This window comes from Limulus polyphemus, unplaced genomic scaffold, assembly GCF_000517525.1.
Source record: "Limulus polyphemus unplaced genomic scaffold, Limulus_polyphemus-2.1.2 Scaffold2244, whole genome shotgun sequence".
NCBI lineage: Eukaryota > Metazoa > Arthropoda > Merostomata > Xiphosura > Limulidae > Limulus > Limulus polyphemus.
The window spans coordinates 167,090-175,562 of record NW_013667854.1 but is presented as its reverse complement, the minus strand read 5'-3'; the positions used below and the strand labels follow the sequence as shown (position 1 = coordinate 175,562).

At 34.6% G+C, this 8,473-nt stretch overlaps 1 protein-coding gene across 2 annotated transcripts in view; it reads left to right on the top strand.

Moving 5' to 3' along the window:
• Positions 1-4,147: 4,147 nt before the first annotated feature.
• Positions 4,148-8,473, top strand: part of LOC111087513 (XK-related protein 6-like) — a 27,952-nt gene continuing 23,626 nt past the window's right edge. For both annotated transcript variants that reach the window (XM_022394383.1, XM_022394384.1), the window contains exon 1: positions 4,148-4,227. The gene's annotated coding sequence lies outside the window, so the exon portion shown is untranslated. The remainder of the gene's footprint in view (positions 4,228-8,473) is intronic.

The following is an 8,473-nucleotide window of genomic DNA, read 5'->3' as shown; positions in this document are numbered from 1 at the left end:
GGGAAAATGTGGGATTATTATCGTTTTCGGGGAAGATCCATCATGTCAAAGAAAAGGACAATGAATTTTCGTGTTTATTTTTTTTTAATTTCAAGTCAACCACTGCTGGACTTTAAACAATACTAGGTTGAGAACGTAGAAATAGCTTTATATTCTGTTTTCGTTGTTTACAAATTCTTCAAATATCTATAAAATATCAAGACAAAAAGCAACATCTTATGGAGACAAGTATATAATTTATTGCCACTGTGAACTCTGCAGTTTATCAGAGCTAAGTCCATTTCTAAAATGAATTCTGATTGGTAGAGGCTACTTAATTAAATATATATGTATATATAGGCTGCATAAATCCGCTAATGGATTACTCTTTTTATAAAAATGTATTTATTAGCCTATAGGGAATTATTTTGGCATCTTGACAAAACAGAAAAAGTGTATGGCGAATGTTATTTTGCATATTGCAAGGAAAGCACCGAGGGTTGATTATTCTGTAGAGTCTGGATACCTACACAACAAGGTATATAAACAGTCCATTGTAATAGAAACAAGAAATCAGAGCTTTGTAATACTGTAGTATTACAAGTTGCTACTGTTTTCTTTTTCCACAGTTTCTGGTTGTTACACCAGAACAGCCCCCCTCCAGTGGCACAGCGGTAGAATCCGGGTTTCGATACCCGTGGTGGGCAGAGCACAGATACCCCATTGTGTAGCTTTGTGCTTAATTACAAACAAACAAACAAACAAATACACTAGAATAAGGCTTTTATGAACCAAAGATTACATCTTCTTACACAAGAAGTGTAAAGGGAATACAATTTACTTTTTACTTTAATTGAATTACGAATGGGATTATCACATCCGTCTTAAGAATAAATATTAAATCGTTTAATAGAAAAAGATGCTTACAATTAGTTTTTTGAACTTCTAATGTTTATTCGTTTAGTTTTTTGCTTTTTGATGTACAAAAAAAATTCGATGTCCAAAATATCCATTTGTGAAACATGTTATTCATTCAATGGCATCATTATACTCATGAATTACTTTTACACTTTTGTCTTCGTGTTTTGTCAGGTTTGGAAATATTGAACAGCTACTTCAATGTGTATAAAAACTGAAACCCTTTGATTTGGCGCATGATGTGTCACATCTAAAGCACAACTCCAACAACAATGAAAAATAGAAAGAAATGACTAGATACTGCGTATGAAGTCGTATGAATACAAAGCATTATGATAGTGTGTGAAGCGCCAGTGGTTAGGGTATGCCCCTGGATATTTGAGCTGATTGGCCGCCCCAGAGGGATGGGAGAGGGTAAAGACCATGATATCATAGAGTCATGCACCAGAGATGAATCTGTCATAGTTCCAGGGGCACAGAGGACGTGGCTGTCTTAGGTGGATGGGTGACATCATAGTTCCACGACGTGGCGCCAGAGAGCGAGTTGCTATAATCATAGTTCCATAAAATGGCACCAGATGACGCGTTGGTATGATGAGTACACAGATAGTTTGCAAGCGAACCTTTTTGGTAAAATATGTCATATCTATTGTGTAATGATATGTATGAGACTAAAGTCATGTCACAATTTTAATGATTCAATTTTATGTATTAAATATTTGTTGACAAATTAGAAAATTTATTACACTATAACACGTAATCTTAATAATAGCTCATCAAAGCATCAAATACATTTTCACAAGTAATGATAGCTCATAATTATAATTAATTATAAATCAGATGATTATTCTTTCACATGTAAAATATTTACTGTTTATCATTACAGCAACAATGTAAAATTATAAACTTGACAAGCACAGTGAAACGTTTATTAACAAAACTTCAAGATACACAAACATACCATTTAAGTAAACACCTTAACTTATAAAATACTGAATTAGCTTTCACACAACGTTTGCACATTATTTTCATGTTATTATTTCAGTTAGAGTTAATATTTTATATCAGGTCTTTGTACAATATAAAGGATGTAAAATCTGTTAAATACTTTGATGTTACGTCACTCTATCATTGGAACAATACGACAAAAGGTGTGGTCTACAAGAAAAGTCACATCTATCATTTTACATGAAATAAGTTTATGAAGAATGTTCATAAAAATTCACATCAAAACCACGTCGGTTAGATTTATCTTCAGAGACCACTGGGCAAAAACGATTCTTTTTATAATTAAGTTAGTATTACTCCTACTGTATAAAATAATAATAGAGTTTTACTTTTATATCTTAAAGGTCAACGAAATTGTTATAAGATTTACGAAAATTAGTAAAGTTCATTGTAGTAATAGAAATAAGATAAAGCCTTACATAACACGTTGTCACACAGTTCTCCCTAAAGTTACAGTCGTAAAAAAACCTATGTTCTTATATTAAGGAGCAATAGGTGTCCAACGTGGAGTCTGTTGCTAGTGAAGTGTCTATTTTCATCGGCGAAAAGAAAAATTCAGGGATTTGTGTTTGACAGCAAACTCGAGATCTCGTGCCGAGACTGTCCAGGTACACGACAAAGGGTCCGTAAAATGTAGACAAGACTCAGTTAGTAGATGACATAGTGTCCATTCTATAGTATACAGAGTCGCAAAAAAAAAAAAATGCGACGACTTTCTAGAATTACGGGAATGTCTGACGCATATCACTAAAACTGATAATACCTCTTTACAAGTCTTTCTTTACTGACTCTTTACTACGGGTTTTAATCGAGGAGAAATGTACTAGCATATTGATTGTATGCACCTTGTGACGCAAGCAGCTGCCGACGAGGCCTCTCACCCAGTATCTAAGCTCGTTGGGTCAGCTGGAAATGTAACAAAATATCAGTCGAAACATTATATCAGTCATCAGTGTTAGATCATTTATTAAGGTACTAAACTTGAGGTGTTGATAATTGTAAGCACTACGTTATGTAAATTACATAAAATATGAATTTTAAGACTTGATTGTCACTAAAGTTGGTGACACGTTGATCTAAATCACCATCTGGTGGTTCACTTGCAAACTATCTGCGCACTCATCATATCAATGCACCCTCTGATATCGTCCCTCCCTTAGGATAGCTGTACCCTCTGATGTATTTTTGTGGAACTATGACGTAATAATCTGTAGTGGGTGGCACTATGGCGTAATCGTCTCCACACCCTTTCCTCTGACACAGCGAAATAGGTAGTTATTGTTCAGTTCAGACTGATACTTGTAGAGAAAGTATTGGAGAACTAATCAACAAAAGTAGCTGAGGTATAATGGACGACATTTTGAAAGACGGAAGTCATCCTTTGAAAGACGGAAGTATTTCGATGTCATCCTTTGAAAGACGGAAGTATTTCGAAATGTCGTTTCTGTCTCAGTTACTTTTTTAGATTAGTCCTCCAAGACTTTCTTTACATGCGTCATTCTGAACAAGGCAGTTGCTGCTCATTTCGCCTTTGTTTGTTCATCGTTATACTTATGACACTGGTTTCATTTCCATAGGTCATGCATTTTGTATCAGACGTTTTTTTTTGTCGAAAATCTTCGAAAAGTATAATTACTTAAGCTTTCGAGTTTAGTAAGACTTAAGTCGCACTTCAATCTGTTCTATTTAACTATTTTTATACACTGTATTGTTAGAATCGTAGCAACTCTCAGACAATTTTGCGTGACAACAACAGTTTTATCCTTGATAACTATATCTGTATTAAGCAAATCTCTGATTAACGTTTTCGATGATTGAATATCATGTTTTGAAACCATGTGACTTATGAATTATTTTATTCGGATAGTGTTAGTTTCATTTTGTTATGTATGCGTAAACATACACTTTTGGTATTAACTTCGGATAGTGTTAGTTTCGTTTTGTTATGTATGCGTAAACATACACTTTTGGTATTAACTTCGGATAGTGTTAGTTTCATTTTGTTATATATGAGTAAACATACACTTTTGGTATTAACTTCGGATAGTGTTAGTTTCATTTTGTTATGTATGAGTAAACATACACTTTTGGTATTAACTTCGGATAGTGTTAGTTTCATTTTGTTATGTATGCGTTTCGGAAAGGTACATAGTACGTAGAGATGTTAGATAACAAGTAGCTTATCATATCGATAACACGTAACTTACGTACATGACGAGAAACTGATTCATTGGATATCAATTCTCGCTGAAGGTGTGATGGAAGACACATGCAACTACAGACGAAGAAAAGAACACTTTGAACACATATTTGAGAAGAAAGGTGAGCGTTTATGTACCTTAGTATACTAACATATTATTGGAAACATTTCTAACAGTCAATAGTAAAATAGCCTACCTTAAACCAATACAAACTAAATCATATATGACAGTTTGAATGAACATTATTGTCCATGATTATGCATCCAGTATAAAGAAAGATACATGTAATGACAGAAGTAATTAATTAGTGCGCTTTGGGTAAGGTTGTCAGAGCTAATCTCCTTTCAGTGGTGTGGTTACTGCTGCATTGACACTTTTATATATACTTTCATAGTAAAGAATGATCTTTGAAATAGTTTATTTTCTGTTACCATTGAACCCGTAAAACTTATCAGAACAGCCGTGAAGAAAGACCGAATGTCAGATCTGACTAGACGGTTATAGATAGTTTCAATAAACCTGTCGAAAATGATAGAGTTTTAAATACATGCGTAGTTATGAAAACAACAACAACTATACATCAGTTAATCTGACCTAATAACGACCTTGCCCGCGCAGCGTAATTAATTTACTCTTTCCATCCATAGCCGTACTCTGTAAATACTTACGAATGGGCTTGGTATGTAATACGTTAACATATCTTTTACTCCTTGCAGTTAAGTTTATTCGAGCTTTCTTCCTCTAACCACAACTTTCTAGACAAGAAGTGATTGTTTTGTTTTACTTATTGATATCTTTGTTAGCAGAAAATATCCGGGCCGAAACTATGTCAGTAGTATATTAATGAATGATACTGTGGCCTCACGACTATAATCATACCTACAGAGTTTCAATCACTGGACGTCTTTCTTACATCAATTAATACAGACATGATATACAGTGTGTCCAATTATTGGACGTCTTGCGTATACTTCATTATTGAATAAGAGGGAATCCTCAATAGCCGCGGCACATAAAATTATTTTAGGCAGGATTAGAGTAAATTAATCAATGAGACTTTTTTTCCTTTTTATTAGCTCTATTTTTGTGCGCCAGTAATACCAAGTGTGGGGCGTACATATACCCGATTCGATTTTATTACTCAGCATTCTACCCTCAAATTGAAATTTTTTTAGGCAGGATTAGAGTAAATAAATCTATAAGACCTTGGGCATGACCAAACATATCAATCGAAAGGATTTGATCTCCTGAGTCCAAAACTGTAATTAGATCTCAAATCGATCAAGAGATGACGGAGCTATGAGCTAAAGTTTGCACTTGAAAAATAACAACAAACTCAGGGCCATTCTATGAGCCGCCACGCCCCGGCTAAAAATTGTGCTACCCTAGTAGTGATCCTACAAACCAACAGCAAAGAAGTTTGCTTGGGATCTAAATGCGGGATAAAAAGGCCCACCTCAACAGTTCTCGAAAGAGGTTATTTTCACTGTTACTGTTATATATCAATGCTGAACGTGTACGCTGTCCTTAAAATTACATTTGTATTATTAACGTGTAACAACCGATTATATGTAAAGACTGTATAAAATCTTATCTTTTACGTCACCTTTTGTTTCATAACTTAATTTACTTATCGATTATGCGATTATTAAGGCACGTTTCAGATACAGGGAATTACAATCTTACTTTACAAGAATGATCAGATGGTTGACACAGAGTTTTGTTTGCCATATACACGATATCATAATGTCTGATAAAGTTAGTTAAAGATTTGAAATTATGCAAATATTTGAATTTACTATTAAAAAACACACACACAAAAACAAGCAAACAAAACACTTCAACTTTCCAAGTGTCCTTGAATCATGTTAAAAATTATGTTCTTTAACATGCTAAACAAGTTGGACTGGATTAGTCCTAGTAGCTAACATGCCCATCTGCGGAACGGAATATCCATAGTTCGAGCTCAGTTCACTTTCAGCTGAAGGTGTGTTCTTAAAGTGACAGCTAACAGCTATTTCATTAAGTGTAGCTGTGTAGGCGACAGATACTGTTGACTGATTGCCCTCCATCTAGCCAGTAGTTCTAAATTAGAAATGTCTATGTCTGAACCATGGGGTCTCTGACCTGGTCGTTTAGCTCATGAGTCGCATAAGGCGGTGTTCACGTTGAAAACACAGAATATATCAAAATTTAAAGCAGTTGCTTGAGTCAGCACCATCTGGTTATCACACTGTGAAGTAACATGCACATCTGAATACTTATTAACAGATAAATAATTAATTGTGTTACTTCATTTAGTTAAAAAAATGTATTATACGCTTTGTATTATTTGTTTTGTTACTTTATATACTTTATAAATTTTGAAACATAAAACTCTTCATCATAAGTCCTGGGAACATGTACAAGAAATATTGATTTTAAAAATACTTTTCAGGTATAGTTGACTTAAATGAATTGATAAGTACCCCTTTGTGCGCCTACTCTATCTAAGTTATCATGGGAAAATCATAGTAAACTTTGTACTGAGCTAACTGATAGCAGTGCTTCCTCATATATTCATGTGTGGATTTATATCCAAGGTGTCTAATAAGAAATAAAGGTACTTTTGATATAATGTTATTTAGCCAGTCTGTAGTTACATCAATATACAGATGAATAGATGCCTTAGAACTTTTTGTAATAATCCTATCTTATTTATTACATTGTATATATATATATATATATATACATATATATTTCCACAGAACAGTGTTTTGTTTGTTCATTGATAAGCACAAAGCTACACAACGAGCTATCTGTGCTCGGGTAACCGCGGGTATCGATACCCAAACTTTAATGTTATAAACCCTCAGACTTACTGATGAGCCACAGAAAAGCGAAATTAGTTAACGTTGGTATTTATTTTTACGTATGTATTAGCACTTTTTCATAACGAATGTGATATGGTGATTAGTGTGCGCAGACTGTGAATCCGTTGCCGTTATGACTTTGGATGTTAGGTACATTAATCCTACTGTTATATCAGATTTGAGATAGCTATCTGCCTCTTCCACTAGTTTATCAGTTCAAAATTAGATCTGGCTATACGCAGAGAGTCCTTATATGTAGTTTGATCGATAATTCTAGAACAAGTAAACCATAATTCATTTAGAACTCGGATTTTGTTTGATTCACATGGTATAATTCAGAATATGAACCGCGTGCTGATTGGCTTAACCCTCGTTTTTTAGATCATAATTTCCTCTAATTCTTGATATTTCGTGACGTAATGGTGAGTGCTTTGGACTTCTAATTCAAAAGATACGTGTTTGAAGCTTACCAGCGCTAGTCATTATGCTCTTGAACAGGAGACGTTAAGCAAAATGTGTTTCAGTCTAACCAGCTGCGATGGACTGGCATCCCGTCCACGTGTGTGTGAAAACTATTGCACTTGTTTGTCCCAATGTTTGATTTCCCTTATTAACAAACAGCTATACAATGGACTATTTGTGATCTGCCCACCTTGAGTATCTATAACCGATTTTTGGTGTGTATCAAATCCCGATGTGTGGTGTTATAAGCCCTCAGACTTACTGTTCAGGTTTACAGGGAGGGTTGGGTCTTGTTCCACGGGAAACCGGAGTTAAGCATCGGCCTTTTATGACGCAGGAACGGGAAGAATTTAACTTTTAACTGGTGTGATGAAACGAAAATGTGTTTGCTCTTTGGCTTCATGTTGTTACATTTCCAAATGAAATAAATTCTTAACGTTCATTGGTTAAACTAAACTTAAATCACAAAACTTGACTAGACCATTGGCTAATAAATCCTATGTCATGATCAGCTGCATACTGCAGCTTCAGTTGTATCAGATATCATTTTAAGATGGTCAAACCCACGTGGATGAGTTAACGAGATTCCCACTATTACTATCTGTTATTTAGTGAAACCAAAACCAAAGGGACTGGCTTGGAGAAACGGAAAGTTAGTAACAGAAAAGATGTTACATTCTCAAATAAAATGTCAAGTAACAAGCATGTTACGGAAAGGTACGATAACGCTTGTATGTTGAACAATACTCGTAACAATTGCATAATAAGATGTTTACTTACAGAAAACAAAGGTGGCACCAAATCTGATCTTATGTAACAAGTTAGAAAAAATATACCATTGTACCCGAGCAACAATATACTATTGCACCCGGGCAACATATTCGTAAGATTCAACTAAGACAGAATACCTTCAGTATTGTTACGTCTCCGTTTATTAATTGATTTTCCGTAACTTCGTTCCGACGAAACTTTAGCGACACAAGTCCTTACTTAATAAAACTGGTTTATTCTTTCCGAATACAACTTTACCACCCACTTATTTTCAACAATCGC